This window comes from Mus pahari, chromosome 3 (genome assembly GCF_900095145.1).
Source record: "Mus pahari chromosome 3, PAHARI_EIJ_v1.1, whole genome shotgun sequence".
NCBI classification, from domain to species: domain Eukaryota; kingdom Metazoa; phylum Chordata; class Mammalia; order Rodentia; family Muridae; genus Mus; species Mus pahari.
In genome coordinates this window covers 142,206,889-142,225,939 of record NC_034592.1, presented here as the reverse complement: position 1 = coordinate 142,225,939, position 19,051 = coordinate 142,206,889, and positions in this window count along the sequence as shown.

The window sequence follows — 19,051 nt, the reverse complement described above, 5'->3', positions numbered from 1 at the left end:
AAGTTATAAAACTGCTGAGAAATATTCAAATAGGGGGTTCAGGGGATAGCTCAGTCGGAGGGAAAAGTGCCCTCTAAACAAACATGGGGAGGTGAGCTCCATCCCAGGGGGGTGACACATGCCCCTAATAGCACCACTGCGGAAGTAGAATCAGGTGGATCCCAGGGCCTCTCTGGCCACCCAGAATAGTTTAATTTACAAAACCTAGACCAATGAGAGATCTTTGGCACAGAACAGTGTGAAATATGCCTGAAGAGGAAGGTGCTAAGACTGAATCTCTCATTTAGACTCTTGCTTTTAGAAGTAACAGCACAGCTTTGCTTTTGGTTAATTTCACACAGATCTACAAGCAACAAATAGACAGAATGCTGGGAAAGTGCCATAGACAGTGACATGCTTGCCTTATAAGCCTTAGGACCCAAGTTCCATCTCTAGGAGCCAAGTAGAAAACCTGGGTATGGTGGTATACACTTTGTGCTTGTAATCCTTGTGCTGGGGAGATGGTGGTAGGTGGCTCCTGAGCGCATTGGCCCATCTCCCCAGCACAGGGATTACAAGCACAAAGTACTTGTGTAATAACCTTATACAACAGCTATATAAAAATAATGTCTATCTCTCAATGTATGTACACACATATGTGCATGAATGATGCACTTGTGTGTGTATATACATACATGTACATATATGTATGATAATACCTACACATATACATCACACACACACACACACACACACACACACACACACACACACACACACTCATATTTGACATCAGAACATCAGTAAACACAAAACTCAAAATAGTTGCTAATAGTTTGTGTAGAATGTGAGAAATTGTTCCATAAGTCCATGTCAGTAGTAATATTTTTGTTTGTTAGTTAGTTAGTTTGTTTGTTTATTTAATATGAGTACACTGTAGCTGTCTTCAGACACACCAGAAGAGGGCATCAGATCTCATTACAGATGGTTGTGAGCCACCATGTAGTTGCTGGGAATTGAACTCAGGACCTCTGGAAGAGCAGTAAGTTTTCTTAACCACTGAGCCATCTCTCCAGCCCCCACTGGTAACATTTTAGTTCTTGGTTTAGATTAGTAAGATAATCAGCACTCATTATTATTATTTTTGTAGACCTTTTGTTAATGCATATCATATAGTATAATTGAATATAGCAAAAGGAAAGGTAAACGTTCGAAACCAATAGGATGGGTTGTAAGCATGGTGAACCACGACCTATGAAAGGACCATATTACCCACAACATGACAAAGATGGTTCATGTATCTTTTATGAACTTTGGCTATGAGTGGCTACAGAGGGGTGACATGCTGCCCTCTCTATGCTCAATTAGTGATGTCTGCATAGGCATGGGAATGAGAGCCACAGAGGGTGTGGCAGATAGACTATGCCTATATTAAGTGATGTATTGTAACAGAATTATACTTTGCCTTTATCAAGAGCATCAGAGCATGAGAGCATCCTGAACACACTGAAGATACAGAGAGGGGTGTATGTGTTAGCTTTCTAAGGGAAGATCTGGATAGCACGTCGGCCCTCATTTGTCTGCCCATGGTACAGGAGTCACAAATTCCCTGTAAGCAACCATCTAATATAGAAATGGAATTCATGACCATGAACTCATCTTCCTGTGTGTGTGTGTTTTTTTCTTGCCAAAGCCTGGGGCTCCTGGATTCACCAGTTTCAAGACCCTTTGTAAATTCAACCAACTCCTTTCAGGTGAATGAGAAAGAAAAGAGGCCTTGAATGAGACCGGAAAAGAAAGATGGTAAGGAGAGGAAAGGCAGATATTGTAAGAGACAGGGTGGAAAGATCTTGAAATAAAAACAGAACTAAGAGCTGGGGAGATTGGGAGATAGGAGAGCATGCAGAGGAATTATTGATTGGATCCCTTTGGGTGGCATATGTCAGCCCTTGATTAGGTGTGAAAAGCTGACAGTTAGGAATTGCTTACACTAATTAACCTCTGGGAGGTGCTTTGAAATCCAGGGATGAAAGCAGAAGTCTGTGTACAAAACCCAACAGCAGCTATGGATTCTCCCTGCTGGGCAGAAACTCTATCCTGAGGCTCCCTCCCGCTGGTCCACAGGGCACTCAGGAGGGTGGTGACTATTTTCCTTCTATGTCCTCACATTGTCCCTGACTCAGGCTGGAGCTAAGCTTTTTGTCTTCCTTGATGACTGAGCTAAGGGTGTTTGCAGAGCAGGGGTATCCCATAGTCAGTCCCACCTGATGAGGATTTGCTCTTTGTTGTGGCTTCAGCATTTACTTTTCCTATTTCTAAATCCTCCCCTGTCCCTTTTAAAGGGCAGTTCTAATGGGCAACTGAGTTGGAAAGCAGCTAACTGCCACTGGGGCTAGTGATGGGTTCCCAATCTTCAACAAGGAAATGGCTTTTGATCTTCATTTCTTGAAAGCGTTTTCAACCAATGGCTAGCTGCTCATAAAGCCATCCGCCCCGGTTCCGCGAGAGGATGGGTAGTCTCTTTCTCCATACATTGATCGGAACGCTTCCAGGTTCAGACAGGACTTCGATGCAGCTTTGTGAAGGTTTGATACAAACTCAAATATTCCAGAACTACCTAGAGTGCCCATCATTTTGGAGTTTCCCTTCCTTCTCTGGAACATGCCAATCTGATTTTAAAAAAAGCATTTGAGACTAGAAGCTGGGAAGTTGCTGAGTGTGTGGTAGCATCCTTGAGGTACAGATCATTGTAAGAAAGGCACAATGTGGATGCAGACAACAGGAGGAATGGTTGGAGGGACACTTTCTTGTGCATTCATGAATCCTTGTGAGAGAAGTGCCAGGGCTCGGGAGTGACTTGAGATGGTGAGAGCTTTGCCCAGAGCTAGTATAAAATGCTTCAATCTGCATGATTCTGCATATGACTAAGGAACATGCATATTGCTGTCCAGCATCAAATTTACATGTGGAAAGCAGGGCAGTGGTGGTACACGCCTTTAATCCCAGCACTCAGGAGCCAGAGGCAGGCAGATCTCTGAGTTGGAGGCCAGACTGAGCTACAGAGTAAATTCCAGGACAGCCAGGGCTACACAGAGAAGCACTGTCTTAAAACAGCAAACCAAAAATTTAAAAATAAAAAAGAATATACATTCTAACTCCCAGCCCACTCCTTCCCTGCACCACTTTAGGATGGGAGATGCTCTGGGGAGTCTCCTAGCTGAGATTCCCACCACAAGGGGATATCTCCTGAAAGGCTTCATCTAGCAGCAGATGGAAACAGATGCAGATACCCACAACTAAGCATCAGGAGCTTGGGGAGTCTTGTGAAAGGGTAGGGGATAGAAGTGAATAAGCTGGAGGGGTCAAGGACACCACAAGAAAACCTGCACAGCCAAATAACCTGGGACCCTGAGGACTCACAGAGACTGAACCACCAATGAAAGAACATTCAGGGGCTGGACCTAGACCCCCTACACATTTGTAGCAGGTATGCAACTTGGTCTTCATGTGAGTCTCCTAATAATTGGAGCAAGCACTGCTTCTGACTCTGTTGCTTGCCACTGAATCTTTTTTTCCTAACTGGACTGCCTGATTAGGTCTCAGTGGGAGATGGTGTGATTAGTCATGCTGGGATGAGACTCAAGAGGGGTTTTCCCTCTTTTGAGGTGAAGGGGAAGTGGTCATGGAGGGGTTTGCAAGGATGGGATTGGGAAGAGAGGTGAGGGGGGGATTGTGATCTGGATGTGAAGTGAATACATAAATTATTGAAAAATGTACAGGCAGACATTACAACACAGTTGGAGAAACATTTATATAACTGGATAGCTAAAACATAAAATAAAATGGTCCCCCTCAAAAATAAAAAAGGGAGGAAGAAAGAGAAAGAGAGAGGAGGGGAGGGGAAGGGGAGGGGAGGGGAGGGGAGGGGAGGGGGGAGAGGAGAGGAGAGGAGAGGAGAGGAGAGGAGAAAGAGAAAACCCTGTGACCACAAAGGAAATATAAATTCTGTGCTGCTTTACTAAAGTGTTTTTCACAAAGGCCAAGACCAAGACATAGACAAATCTTCCTCACTGTCTTGTAAAGACTGAATAAACTCTGCACATTGACATTGCCAAATTTGGGACAGAGGCTCTAAAGATTTCTTATGCATCAGTAGCACCTGGACAGGAGGTTAAATGTGCAGGTGCAAGAACAACATCATAAGCCACTGAGTGAGATCATAAGCTTTGAGGTCCAAGGGAAGTATATTTGTAATAAGACTTCTCAAGAGGGCAGGTGCGTATGGTAACCTGAGAAACTGTGAGCCTGGGAAACGTGTCGATTTTGAAGATGACATCTTTCTCTCTTCGCTCTGAGTGGTTTGGGGGATTACTGAGACAGTCATAGTGCCCAAGCGAAGGGAATCGGTGTAGTTGGTCAGCGTCTCTGACAAACCCCCAGTTCACTGTGGAAGAGTCAGCTTCCCTAGACTTTTTGATGTAATTCAAGGCTAACAATCCCTCTCCATAATGATCATCAGATAGCTTATTGTTCATAATAGTTTGATAAGAGATGTATAAAGTCAAAAATTGGGGCTAGGCTACTGCTAGGTAAGAAGAATGCCTTCTACATATGTCTGAGGACCCAAGTTCACATCCACAATATTGCATATACAAAAGGCAGGCATGATGTCTCTTATCTGTAATCCCAGACTTGGAAGGAGTCCCTGACACTCATTGGCTAGACAGCCTAACTGAATCATGGGCTTCAGGTTCCAATGAAGAACTATCAGGAAAAGACACTAAAGTCCACTTCTGGCCTCCAGATGCATGTACACACATATCTGTATGCTCACATGCAACACACACACACACACACACACACACACACACACACACACACACTATACAAACACCATATGCACATACACAGGGAGATAATTTTAAAAACTAAAGAAGAAAATTCTATCCATAAAGTTCCCTTGATAAAAACACTAACCTTTTCCTCCTGGGACTGGGAATGGCTCAGCAATTCTTCTAGAAGACCAATGGTATGGAACTCTAGTTTCTTCTGCCCTCTTGGACATTGCTCAAATGTGGCATAAATTCATACATGTACATATGCACATGCAAACACACAAACAAGAAAAATGAAAAATAAAAGTAAATCTTAAGTTACTGCTATTTCCACAATATAATTAGAGATCTATGTCTGTCACTGCTGCTTTTTATTAAATAAAGATTACTGCTCTCACAATGCATTTTCATTCTCATATCTTTTAAGAGGTGTGCCTAAGGTGTGGTTTTAAGTTAATTTGATGTCAAGAGCTACTAGCATTCTGCACTGGCAAACTGAATTGTCTGAGTCTTTTTAGCGGAGACTCTAAGTGAGAGCCTGTATGAAAAGCAGTCTGGGAAGGTAAGAAATGCTTGATGTTACTGTAAACTCCTTAACAGTAAGTGAGGCTTCAGTGAACACCACACACACACACACACACACACACACACACACACACACACACACACACACACACACACATTTGTCTGAATCTTCCTCATTTAGAACAATAAAAGATGAGAACCAATTTTGGTTCAAGCCTCTCTCTGAAGCTTTGCAAGCACCCCGTGTGTGAAGTTCAGCTAGTATGGGGAGGGGTGACCCACAAAGTAAACATATATCTTCCTAAGACATCACATCATTGCATGTCACATTCTACTAATAAGGCGCCTCTCTTCTGGGAATGAAAGATTTACAAAAATGAATGCATAATTTAAAAATTGAATTTACGGTAACATCAAGCATTTCTTACCTTCCCAGAGTGCTTTTATATACAGACTCTCACTTAGAGTCTCTGCTAAGAAGACTCAGATAATTCAGTTTGCCAATGCGAAAGCAAGGGGGTGACTCTGTAAATATTTAAGTATGCTCAAGTTTCTGAAAAAGAAAAAAAAAAGTCATCTACTTATCCCTTGGTTTCTAATTCTGTCACTAGGAAGATGTAGCACGGACCCTGTCATCCCCATGAGTTTTCTCATTTATTATTTATTTATTTATTTATTTATCTATTTATTTATTTATTTATTTGCAACAACTAGGTGACACCCATATGATTCCCTAACTCTTAGGTCGCCACCACTGCGAGGTGTCAAACTTTAATTAGATCTACTCAGAGCTTCTAGGAAACAGAGCCTTACTAAGTAGTCAGCGACCCCAGTTGCTCTCTATTAGCTTCTACAGGGAATTCACTTAAGACAGTGCTATCAAGCAAGATGTGGCCAAAAGGAAGTCACAGAATATGGTTAAATTCAGACTATTGCAACGTGTTCATTTTTACTGCCTTGATGGATATGATTATATAGTTTATAGCAGGGGGAATAAAAACATGTTCCCTGTGTATTTTGCATTCTAGGTCAGAGAGTAACAGAGAGGTAAATAAATTCAAGTTACCATTAGTCACACACAGGAAAAAAAATGGAAATTTTAAGGCAGAATTGTTAAACTTTTAGTGACTTTGGGTCCATTCTTCTGAATAAAAACTGTTTTAGTTTGTCAATGGATGTTTAATAAATAGCGGTTCTTTATTAAGTTAGAGTTTAAACAAACTTCATCTGTAGACGACATTTTCAGATTATGTAAAGTTCCTCATGTGCTGGAGGAAAGTCTTTATCCAGCACATCTGATGCAGAGACAAAGGAGAATTACTAGGAGGTGGGAGAACAAAAGAAGAGCCATCTGTAAGCAGAAAGTAGATAAAGCAAAAGGAGAAGGGCGGCCATTTACTCTGCAGTTATCTTTTATAGTCTCTGTAACCAACAGCCATGATGTGCTGGCTTAAAGCAACCTGGGTTAATTAACTTTGCTGGAGGTTGAAAGTCTGGTCGCAGCCACTGGGCTGAAATTCTGTTGTCAGCAGGGCAAAAGCCTTCTGTGAACTTTATGGTGGGACTCTTTATTGGGATTTTAGAGTTTGTAGAAATTGACCCATGTTTTCTGGATCCTGGCCATTTTCTCCATCTTTGCAGCCCACGGCTGTGCATCTCTGTTTGGCGGCAGCCAGGAAATAAGTGCTCCCTTGTTTTAAGAATTCCCATGATTGGACTGAACACATCTACATAATCCCCCATCTCATGATAATCTTCCTCCTCCTCCTCCTCCTCCTCCTCCTCCTCCTTCTCCTCTTCCTCCTCCTCCTCTTCCCCACCCTACCCTCCTCCCCCTTTCCCTCCCCTCCCCCTCCCTTCCCCCTCCTCTTTAGATCTAAACTCTGGTGTTCCTTCCTGGTTCCCTCCATTGATCAACTTCTATAGCCTCCATCTGAAGAATCTTAAGAATTTCCACAATGCCTCTTCTGTCTTGCAAAGTAACAAGGACTAGGATGTGGACCTCTCTGAGTCTCTAAGGGTCCATTCATAGGCAAAGTTTGATGCCATAGAGCATGAGGAAAGGGTGATATGGGTAGATCTTGAGGGCCTTTGAGGGAGATCAGCATAGAGAGCACCTTCATTAAGAACTAAAATGTATGAGATAAGTGTGTGTGTATGTATGTGTGTGTGTGTGTGTGTGTGTGTGTGTGTGTGACTTAAGTAATTTAATGAAACTCTTTAATAAAGAAACTGTAAGACTGTGAATATGTATACATGATAAAAATTTGATAAAAATCTTTCTTGGGGTCAGTCTTTTGAGTATTACATAAAACCACCTATGAGCCAGGGACTCTGGAAAAGTCAGCAGGCATCTTCTTAACACATCCTCTCAGTCAGGGAAAGCTGGGGCAAGGCTTGAGTTAGAAAAACCTTGAAATTGACAGAGGAGAAATCTGAAGCCAAGCTGGGTGATTCTGCATTGCACTCATCCTACACCCTGATAGGCAAGGAATAGAAAACTTCTGCCTGTCTAGAGCCCCGTGAGTTACATGTTAGGCTCCAGCCAAGCAAGCATTTTCTTTGGACCTTTCTGAATCATGGGATTGTCTTGGAGTAAATCCAAGACATATTCTGTGTCATGGCGGTGGAGATGAGGGGGAGGTGGCTGGGGAAATGGGAAGAAACGATTACAGTCGCAAATTCAAGATGTGATGTTACTGCAGCCTGAATGCTCTCTCTCTCTCTCTCTCTCTCTCTCTCTCTCTCTCTCTCTCTCTCTCTCTCTCTCTCTCTCTCTCTCTCTCTCTCTCTCTCTCTCTCTCTCTCTCTCTCTCTCTCTCTGTACGTGTACATGTATACATGTTCGTGCACAAACACACTTTGTATATGTCACAGTTTGATACTGACAGTCTTCCTCAATCATTCACCTTAGGAGTAGAGTCTATCTCTGAAGTCGGTGCCTAGTTCTAAGCCATGGCTAACATGGCTGGTCAGGAAGCTCTAGGGATGTTCTCATCTCTGCCTCCCAGTGCTGAGATTACAGACACACACACGACTGATGCCATGTCTACCTTTTTCCTTCATTCTGGAAATCAAACTGTGGCTCTCATGCTTGCACAGCACGCAGATTACCCAATGCATGGCCTCCCTAGCCCTATTGCCTGGAGCTTATCTTGAAGATTCTTCCTTCTACGTCTGTGTCCTATTTATCACAAGTTCTATGAACATATGGTATTTGAATATTTTCATTTGGAAAAGGATTTATAGAACTTGATTCATTATTAGTAAAAAAAAAAAAAAAATCAAACTTGGCCTTGATATTGAATAACTCTCACTGTAACCTTTTACCTCCGGTATATTTTTTAACTGACTTGGTGCTTTTCTCATGCTTCTGAAACAGAATTTGACTCTAGAACCAAACACAAGCGAGCACAGAATGAAGTTGACAGGTACTCTTCTAGAAATAATATGCTTTATGCTCCCTAATCCAACCAGAATGCTACCCTCCTAATGTGTGATCAATATATTATTGGTATTTTAATGACTCTGTTTTCAGAAAAAAATCTTAGAAACCTTCTGTGCACTTTGTAGATATATACATTTATACATCTAGGTAGGCTGAGCCATGCTGTTAGTGCCCAATGCCGGTGCATGGAAACAACACAGAATATATTCTTCATTAAATTGTGTCTCTTGGGTTTTTCTTTTCCCTTTAATCATTAGGAAGAAGTGAATGATATGATCCTAATAGACCTTCATGATCATCTTGGAGGCTCATTACTTCACTAAGCCTTGGCTCCTTCCATTTATTTACCACTTTCCCAAGTGTAGGTACAGTTTTCTGTAGCCTTTCATAACATTCATGTGAGGACTCCAGGAAAATGAGTATGGGAGTGGGGATGAGGGATTCTCAGATGCTCAGGAATGCTGATTTAGGGCAGAAGAGAGATATGGAGAGATGAGTATGTACCAGTGAAGAGTTCAGAGGTATGATATAGCTTTAAAAGGAACCATTCCAAGGACTTATTTATTGTTAAAATCATGTTTGAATCCATGTGAGGTGTATGTATACATGAGAGCAGTTCCCCATGGAGGATGGAGGAGCCTCTGGAGCTGGAATTAAAGTTGGTATGAACAGTCTGATTTGGATACTGGGACTCCAATTTGAATCCACTAGAATAACAGTGTGTGTTCTTAACTACTTGAACCAGCTCTCCAATCCCAGCCTTCCAGACCCATGAATGTTTAACATGAGGAGTAGCACTGGGATTTCACACAAACTAACCATTTATTTGTTGGAAAATACCAGGCATTTTTTGCCACTTCAAACAGGAAGGAGACATCTCATTACAGCAGGAAGGAATGGCCTGTGGTTCATGGTTTCTTGGGAATGGTTTGGGATTATCACAAAGGGAGAGGGGCTTTAGGCTCTGCTTTGAATGGAGCAGATTTCCATTTGAAGGTTGGCATGCAGACTAGGGAAATGTTGATCAGTGGATTGATCATGAAAACTGGAGGTCCCAGCCCTTATCTGCACATGAGTTTAGTGCTCTGGACCCAGTGGTGCAAGAGGAAGACTGGACACCAAGACCCACAGCTTTGAGAAGAATGATCTAAACCTTAAAGTTGGGCTCATGAACAGAAGGAGGGAAACCCAGTGTCTGGAGCCCAAAAGGCAGCAAACAACTCAATCAGACTTACAACCCCTGAGACAGGAGAGACTGGGTAACAATATTATAGATTAGGAATTGAGAGAAAGCAAATGGTTATGTGTGTGCATGGGAAGGGGCTGAAGATTGAAAGAGAAGGGCAAATATGATGTTATTACATTTTAATTACAAAACCAGAAGGTGGCCACAGTTACTTTTTCTAGTTTGACTCTAACAACAGAGGCTTCTCTTTGCTATAGTTAAAAATACAGAATATAAAGTGGGACTTTCTCCATATACTCTATGAGCTGGGTTTGAAGATTTCTGCAGTAAAATGGATAAAATAATGACTCAATCCATGATATTGTGCTAAGTAAGTTTATAACTACTGATATCTGAAACAAAGCGACTATTGTGGGAATAATAATTTTTTTTTTTAAACTTCATGACCTCAGATAGATGAAGGGGGCATTGAATATAATGAAAGTTGTTTTGTTTCTTAACCATATGAAAGCAAATTTAGTTTAACATGGAAAAGTTTGTGTGTGTGTGTGTGTGTGTGTGTGTGTGTGTGTCTGTATGACTAGTTTTGAGCTATCTGGTGGGTTAAAGTTATGGTTCTATAACATATTACCTAGCAATATAACACCATTTTAAAAAATTTTTGACTCCATATCAAAACTGCTGGATTAAAACTGCTCCTTCAAAGTACTGTTGACTTGTGTACTAGAATGCTTCACTGAGACTGAAAGGGGCCATTCATCAGCATCTCAGGGCAGAGCCACATCCCTGAGATTGCATATGTAGGTAACAAGTCTCATGCAAGGTTGAGATAGATTTGCTCACACAGTAGTCTTTCCATCTCAGAATGGACGAAGGTAGAGGGAAGCAAGCACTGGATTTTCCATCATAGGGTTGAAAAGCCAGAGCATTAGATGGGGAAATCACAGCCCAGGACATGGTTCCTAGCCATGGGGCTCTCTCTGTTCCTCTATAACACAGTCTCAGAGATGACTTTTACAAGGTCTTTGGAGAATTCCATTTTGACACTAGTTTTTAATAATATCTGCATGAAAGGGTAAAGAACCGAGACAGTGCCACAAGAGGGTATTAATGGTGATATTTAAAAAGGACAGAGGGAAGCTCTTAACAAATTGAGGCAGAAGACCCTGATTCACACAGATGATTTTCCCTCCCCTGTGAGTTCCTGGGGAAGTAGGAAGAGAGAGAGAGAGGGAGAGCTATGTCGATGTTAATTCTCCCACCTGTGTTAATGCACACAGTCTAGCCTTGCTTCGGATGGAGTTGAATATGTGACTCATAATAACAGCTTGCTTGTTTGGGATTTAGGTGAAAAGATAATAATATAATTGGGGAGGTGATTTATAGATAGTAATTGTAGACGGAAATCTGATGATTTGAGTCTAAAGGGTTAAGAAACTGCCTCAATGTGTCTGTCAGCTACTCTAGTGTTTTTCTATGGCTAAAAGTATACAGGCATGATAGCTGTTCCTGTAGCCCTTACCTACCACATTCACCTTTAAACATGACCCCAGTCTTAATATTTTTCACTATTTCCCCTTGGTTCAATTGGAAATGCAGTGTTCACTTGGAATCAAATGCCACTGCCTCGTGAGCCTTGCTCGCCTGCCTGTTTTCATAATACTCTGCCAAGTCTTCAGAAAGTTGTTTTCTAATCATACAGTGGCAATAGCTACATGATGCTCTTTGCAGCCTCTTCCCAGGGGTGCTGCTACAGTGTCCATGGCTTTGTCTACTTACTAGCTATCCCTGCATTTCCCCTCAGATGTATTTCTTTGGCCTCTGGCTACCAGATATTAAATTATTGACCTGTATTTTCTTCCTCATCTTTCTGAAGAGTGTGGGTGAAGGTTTTCCTTCATCTGGCCCTCTTTAGGAACATCATTTATTTATGATCTTTGGTTCATAAGAAATGAGGTGGCATCTGATGATTGTCTGTTAGGAAATTAATCAGGCCGGGCGTGATGGTGGCCACCTTGAATTCCAGCACTTGGGAGGCAGAGGCAGGCGGATTTCTGAGTTCGAGGCCAGCCTGGTCTACAAAGTGAGTTCCAGGACAGCCAGGGCTATACAGAGAAACCCTGTCTTGAAAAACCAAACCAAACCAAAACAAAAAGACTCAAAGGAAATTAATCAGATACACCACATGCATGCATGTACATATATACACATACACACACATACATATACATACATATACACATACACATGTGAGCATATACTTTGAAAACAGAGAAAGAGAGAGGGAGAATATTGCCCTGAAAGTTTAAAAAAAAAACACAAAATTTGAACCCAAACTTTAGTGACTCAAATTATTTTCATAATTTGAATTGAGCACAAGCTGTAGCATTTCTTTGGAATATTAATATCCTAAAATTTTCAGAAAAACATTGATGGACAAGCTCAGTATCACAAATAAAGAAATAGAGAACAGCCAAAGATCAAATTCTATATCGCTGCACATAATGACCTCTCCCTTGTTTTCCCAAAACTCATGGTTCAAATATTAATATATCCTTCTGGAAAATATGCCCTTTAGTTCTGCTTTTGTATCCCCGCATGGGGTATAGAGATTCAAAGATAAGTACCAGTAGCCATGCAGAGACATCCAGGATCTTTTGGTCTAGGTTAGGGAAAAATCGATCCCTTAGAAAACCCTAGGGAGAAGTTGTTCTTGAGTATTTTAGGAGGCAGGTGTTTTTATGGTTTAATTTGGGACTGTGAAAACCCCCTTGTTGCTGAACAAACTGAAACGTTTGTGACTATAGAGACAGACGCTATGGCTCTCTAGACTAGGAGAAATGGATGGACTGGTAGCTGTGAAGAAATGAGCAAGTTGGTAGGAGGATGGAGAGTAAATGTTCAGTGTGCTAAGAGGAGGAGGATGCTACACGGTCACAGAAGTGGGATTTACTAGAGGAGACAGAGATAGAACCACAAGGAAGATGGGGTGAAATCACAGAGCATCTTTCATGTCATGCTGAGGAGGTTGGATTTTATCCTGGAGGCCACAGAGAGCCATTAAACTGGCAGTGATTTTTGCATATTGGAAAGGTCACTCCCACAGGGTATGGAGGATGGAAAAGAAGAGCGTCGAGTCAGAGAATTGCTGGGAGAGTGTGGTATGTGCGAGTGTGGAGTGATGAGTGTCACCATTGATACAGAAGAAGAGGATCCGTGATGACGTGCCAAGTACAGCTATGCTGTAATGATGGACTCAGTAGCACATAACTGAAATTGTAGCCCTTGGGAGGCAGAGGCAGAAAGGAGACCAGAAATTTTAGATTACTCTAAACTACACTTCTATACCCTGTCTTAAGAAGAAAGGAAAGAAAGAAAAAAGGAAGACAAGAAAGAGGAGGGGAAAGATAAAAAGAAGAAGAGGAGGAGGAACTTCATTGACTGGGAGAATGAAATGAACATGGCTTTGATATGAATATTTGATGTGAATGAACATACACTGTGGTAGAGAGCAGGGAGAAGGGGGTTTGATGAGGAAGTTCATTCATTCAAAATGGTGTGGGCAAGCTACTGTGTTATACCCTAGGTTCATAGGATAAATAAAGAGAGGGCTGCTTGCCTTGCTGGGACTCACAGCTTAGTAGAAGAGATGTAAATTGGGTAACCATTACATTTATGATCAAAAATTATAGCATTCAGCAGACACACAGTAAGGGATCTCAAGATGAAGAGGTCAGTAGTCTGCTGTAGGCAGGATGCTAGAGGTAGTTCCTGCAGGGGTGTGTTTAAGTTAATAGCTGAAAACTGAGAAGTAATAACCAGGGAAGGAATATAACAAATAGAGGCAGGAACAAACACAAAGTGAGAAAGTGCGTTGAGAAGCAGGAAGAAGGCCATTGTTATTGCAGAGGACTCAGTGAGGAAGTGGAGAAAAAGAGGAGAGATGGGCAAGTACTGGGGGATCAGAACCCAGTACCTGGGGGAGGGGCAAAGTACTAAGCTTAGTTGCAAAGCAAGTAGTTAGTAGCTGTGGTAATTTGAATATGCTTGGCCCAGGGTGTGGCACTATTAGGAGGTGTGACATTTTTGGATAGGTGTGGCCTGACTGGAAGAAGTGTGCCACTGTGGGAGTGGGCAATGAGACCTTTCTCCTAAGCTTGTGGGAGCCAGTCTTCTTCAAGAGGCCTTCTCAGCTCCTCCAGCACCATGTTTGCCTGGATGCTGCCATGCTTCTGCCTTGATGATAATGGACTGAACCTCTGAACCTGTAAGCCAGCCCCAATTAAATGTTGTCCTTATAAGAGTTGCCTTGGTCATGGTGCCCGATCATAGCACTAAAACCCTGCCTAATACGTAGCTTTTATCTTCAACCTAAACTCACTAGTTACCAAAATAAATTTCATTATATAAACTCTAGCAGGCAGCTAAGTTTAAGACATCTGATAAAGTATGATGAACATTTTGAATACAATTTTGAGTAGATACTAGGAACTAATTTAGGAGAAAAATATGAGATTGGAAGTTGGAAGTTTGGTAAGGCAGAGTCACTGGAAATCTGAAAGAAACCAGGCATCTGCTCTTTGGAATGGAAGCTGTGCTCCTGAGCTGAGTCATGGGAGTCACTTCCACCACGATGCCATCTGTGTCCTTGTGACATTGCCAGAAAGGCCTCCCTAGAGACCAACCCAATGGAAAACCCAGGCATCCATTCTCAAATACTATGAACTCTACCAGTCTCTTCTGCAGCTGGTATAACAAAGGTTTATCTATGTAACAGTTGTCCCTTGTGGCAGGGAGGATCCAGTCCTAGAGTCCAGGATAGGGCTGAATAAAGAGCTGAGTGGTGGCGCTAGTATCAGATTTGCATTCAGAAGCAGACATCATCAAAATAGAGGCTTGTTAGAGACCAACCTTTATGAAAGAAGAGGGATGGGAAGAGCGAGAAATCAAACTCCCATAATGCATTAGACTTGATTGGGTAAGCATTTATTGCTTAACCTTGCATACCCTTTGAATGTGCCTAGCCTGGGAAGAAGTGACGTTGGTCAGAGCTACTTGCTGCAACTGAGGCTGACCCTGGACAGTAGACACTCCACTGTCTGAACTCTCTGAAGCCAAATAGAGGGTTTCCTTGAAGTGGGATCTGGGTGGAATCCCTTCATGTCTATAATCAGTAGGAGCGAAGTGGGTGATAAAAGGCTTTATGAAAGGCTTGAGAAGCTCTCTGAATAACATCTTCATTCATAAAATAGAGTGTTGTGAAAACCATATTTATGAAAACTCTCTGTTTGACATTTGTTCCAGTTCTGGAAGCAATGGATTGAGAAGATCTGCATCAACTTGCAGCAGTGGACATCATAAAATGTCAAAATGAATTGTAATACAAAAATCAAACATTAATCTTCCCATAATATCATAGACTATGCCTCAACCTTCAGAGGCAGAGCTAACAAGGTCAAAGATTTGAGATTCTTGTTTCATTTTTTAACTTTTTTTATTAGATATTTTCTTTATTTACATTTCAAATACTATCCCAAAAGTTCCCTATACCCTCCCCCTGCCCTGCTCCCCTACCCACCCACTCCCACTTCTTGGCTGTGGTATTCCCCTGTACTGGGGCATAAAAAGTTTGCAAGACCTAGGGGCCTCTCTTCCCAATGATGGCTGATAAGGCCATCTTCTGCTACATATGCAGCTAGAGACATGAGCTCTGGGGGTACTGGTTAGTTCATATTTTTGTTCCATCTATAGGGTTGCAGATCCCTTCAGCACCTTGGGTTCTTTCTCTAGCTCCTCCTTTGGGGGCACTGTGTTCCATCCTATAAATGACTGTGAGCATCCACTTTACACAATGGAGTACTACTCAGCTATTAAAAACAATACAATGAGTTTATTAAATTCTTGGACAAATGGATGTATCTGGAGGATATCATCCTTAGTGGGGTAACCCAATCACAAAAGAAGTCACTAGATATGCACTCACTGATAAGCCGATATAAGCCTAGAAACTTAGAATACCCAAGATACAATTTGCAAAATACAAGAAAACCAAGAAGGAAGACCAACGTGTGGATATTTCATTCCTCCTTAGAATAGGGAACAAAATACCCATGAAAGGAGTTAGAGACAAAGTTTGGAGTTAAGATGAAAGGATGGACCATCCAGAGACTGCCCCACCTGGGGGTCCATCCCATCATCAGCTACCAAACCCAGACACTATTGCATATGCCAGCAAGATTTTGCTGAAGGGACCCAGATATAGTTGTCTCATATGAGATTTGAGTTTCATGATTCTATTAATGGAGGAGGTGGTAAGAGAGGTGAAACAAATGTTTCAGAAAAATGACCTCTAGTTTGAGCATGTCTTCCCTATGTCTATGTTCTGGAAGTACAGTTTCCAGTATAACAAAAATTGAGAGAACCTTTAGTGGGTTCTAGCTCAATGTAACACTGGGAATGTACCTTCAGCAGGGATTAATAGGGACTCTTCTGGGACCCTGGTTAGATCTTCTGAGATGTTATCCATGAACAGAAAAACTGGCCTTTCCACAATATCTCACTTCTTTTCTCTCCTGTTTACTCACACCATGATGCCATCTGTCTCCTTGTAATACAGCCAGAAAGACCTCCCTAGAGACCAACCCAATGGACCCATGGAAAAGCCAGACATCCATCCTCAAATACTGTGAACTCAACAAATCTCTTTTGTCTATTAGCCATTCTCTAATATTTTGTTATTTCCAGTCACCATGATAAGAGGCCCTGCCAAAAGCAACTTAAGGGGCATAGGATTTCTTTTATCTCACAGACCCAGGTTATAGCCCACCATGGCAGGGAAGCCATGCCAGCAGGAACATGTGCACCTTGTCACATTGCTTCCACAGAGAGAAGAAAAGAGCAGTTAATGCATGAAGTCTCCACGGCACTTTATTATATACAGTCCAAGTTTCCCTCACCTAGGGAATGGTTCTGCCAGCAACTAAAATGAGCCCCCCCATACATACACACACCAGTTAATTATCAAGAAAATTGCTCATACATTCTCACCTGCAAAATTTAATCTAGACATCCTTCACAGGTCTGTCTGGACCTGCAGACAGTTAGTACCATGGCAGAAAATGGGCTAGCACCAAGACATAGTAGTCAGGATTCACACTCCTGAGTTATACAAAGTTACAGGGTCTCAACATTAACACAGGTTTTCAGCATATCCTTCTAGATGGCTGAGTGGTCCCCTCCATGACTGGACTCACACTAAGTCCACTTCCCACTTAAGTCATTTTCTCTCTCTTCTCATAGACCTTATATTGCATGTATTGGCAAAGTCTTTGCAAGGAGAATTCAGGGGTAACTCATGCAAATGTGACAGGCTCATACAAAGTCAGTCCCATGGGTTTTGACACCCCTTCTCTTCTGGATTCATCTGTTCACTCTACTACCAAGAGTGTCTGGCCTAAGAACGGAGACAGTGCAATGAGCTGTGAATGAGATGGTATGGGGGTGTTTATACTGATGGCAGGAGGGCAGACTTACCTGCCCTGTGGGGTCTACTTAATGAGTAGTACTGTTGAAGGAAGAGTCATTGCTATTTCTTAGGTGGGAAAAAGATGCTCTTTGGAAACACTGGACATTTTCAGATTCCTACAAATCTTGTTTTCCTTTTCCTCTTGCATTCTTCAAGTACTGAGCACGTGATTGCAATTATTTCTCCTCTACTGCTACTGCAGAGAATGATTGATATGAGTGACATCAGAACAATGATTTTTATTTAAATTTTCCTTGGTAAACATATTCAGGGCACTTATGAGCAAATTCTTAAAGTGGAAAATAACTAACTTTTTGACTTTTGGAATACTGAGTAGCAAGAACATGAATACAAAATGGGAGACTACGGCAGCAGAAGCACGCCAACCAACATTCCTGGATATTATTGCTCTTGGCTGATTATTCATTTTATGTGCATTCAACATCCATTGAGCAGTGTGTGAAGAGAAAACTAAAAGACAATGAGAAAATGATAATTGTTCTTCTGATTAATGCAATCGGAGAAAGATGTCAAAGAAATAATTTCTTAGAAAACTATTTAAAGGTAATGTCACCAAACTGACAGCTCAATTTGTGTAGAAGGGCATGTAAAACCCAGATGGATGTTACAGGTGTCTCTCAATTATACTATTGATTCTTCCATAGAGACCCAATAAGGACATAGAAGACTTTGAAGTGGCAATGAAGAGAGATGACCTGACTGTCTCCTGTCCAAAAATCACCTCCCCAGGCTCATTCATACCCACAAGACGGAGAGACTGGCTGTGGGGAGTATATATTGCTTTCCTGCTGACATTTGTGAATTCAGGAGGCTGATGAGTCTTCCGAGATATTTTCAAGAGAGACCAAGATAGGAGAGAGAGAGAGAGAGAGAGAGAGAGAGAGAGAGAGAGAGAAGAAGAAGAAGAAGAAGAAGGAAAAGATGTGGGTTAGAACGATTGTTTCCAACTAACCCAGTTAACTAGCTAGGCTTTTGAATTCTCAGTTCTCTCATTTTCAAAATGGAGAAAAATCATGATTATTGAGAGAGTTGTCCATGAAATGCTACATATAAAGCAGATGGCACAATGCCCAGAACTTAGTATGAGAGCCACTTGATAAATGGTAGCCAAGCCAGAGGGCAGGAGGCTGCTCTGACTTTCCACTATTTCTAAGAATTTTCCAAGCAGCTCAGATAACACAACAGTGCTCTCAGCCTCCCTCTCCACTGCATACTAAATGTTTGTACTTCCGCATCTTCTATTTAAAATACAAACTAGCTTTCATGTGTCCCGTTTCTTCTTAAAGTGATGTGGTCTCTGTGGAAGCTGACAACTGCATGTATTTGTTAAGATGTTCACCTTTTTAGACACTATTGCAAGACAGATTTGATGAGAAGAAAATAGGCACAGCAATGATAAAACATATGTAAAACTTGATCAGAAAGTCTCAACACCCTAAGAAATAAGAAATCCCTGATAGTATCACGTCGAGGTATAAATTAAAAAGCAAAATAAATATGTCAGTCTCTCCCATTTCGTGGATGGGAGCCCA